Source organism: Cottoperca gobio, unplaced genomic scaffold, assembly GCF_900634415.1.
Source record: "Cottoperca gobio unplaced genomic scaffold, fCotGob3.1 fCotGob3_230arrow_ctg1, whole genome shotgun sequence".
NCBI lineage: Eukaryota > Metazoa > Chordata > Actinopteri > Perciformes > Bovichtidae > Cottoperca > Cottoperca gobio.
The window spans coordinates 308218-309439 of record NW_021166859.1 but is presented as its reverse complement, the minus strand read 5'-3'; positions in this window follow the sequence as shown (position 1 = coordinate 309439).

The following is a 1222-nucleotide window of genomic DNA, read 5'->3' as shown; positions in this document are numbered from 1 at the left end:
TGAACAGTGCCACGACAGAAATAACTGCCAGAATAAATAATGAACAAAGTGGAAATATTAAATAGAAAACAAAAACATAGAAAAACATTTCATTCATTTATTGTTTCTGTATAATTGTTTTTATAATGTATTTATTTATTTGTACAGTTTTAAGGCTCCTCTGCTTCCACATTCAACAACTTTTAAAAATACAATGTTTTCTAAGTATATAATGCTTATTAATGAATAAAACCACAACTAAATCATTATTATTTGATTATCACACATTTAATTACTTTTAAAAAGATCCTCTAACTTAAAATTGTGAATCTCATGAACAGCAGATTTATTTACAGTATTTTAATAACATCCCATAAGTAGTGAAGAATAAGAAGTTCCTTCTGTATTATTAATAAAAGATGAAATATTAAAGTGTGGCTGAGATTATGGACTGAAGACGAGCAGAAACCAGATCCGTCTGCATTTAGACGCAGCGACAAAAGAAACTCAACGACCTCCACAACCGCTGAGCGGGGTTTCTATATTTATATTATCTTTATATTTAGCTTTACATTATGTATATTTATATTCTTATTATATATATATATTCATCTTTATATTATAATAATATATATATTTAAGTTCATGAGAATAAAGTTCGTGTTAAAGGTGCAGCCCGTCTAAAACTAAGACCTGAAGACCGTCAACATGAAGGATATAAATTATTATTAGATTTATAATTGATTAATTATTGAATGATTGTTTTGTCTTGTATATTATTATTATTATTATACGTTTAAGACAATTAGTTTTAGTAATTTGTGCTGAACGTCACGTCTCCTCTGATATGAATGTCTCAGTTTAATAATGATAATAATATAATCCCTATTTTTTATTTTTACTTTTTTATTTTTATTTCTCTTTATATTTCCCCACTTTGTATTTATATATTTATAATTTTATTTATTCCTCTTTATACTTCCACATTTATTTTTCTTATTCTTTTACCGATTTCCTATTTTATGGCTCCATAATTTATGTATTTTGTAATTTCTTTGCTGTTGTCATTAAAAAGTAAACATCATTTAAAGTACTTGTTGTATTGCAACCTCAGGACGGCAGTACATCCTGGTACTTTCTGTCCAGAACCTTCTTCTTGACCTCCATGTGCAACAGAAGTGAGGACCTCTTTATATTTAGTGTTGTTATGATTCATAACCCTCTGATGTCTGCAGAGAACACA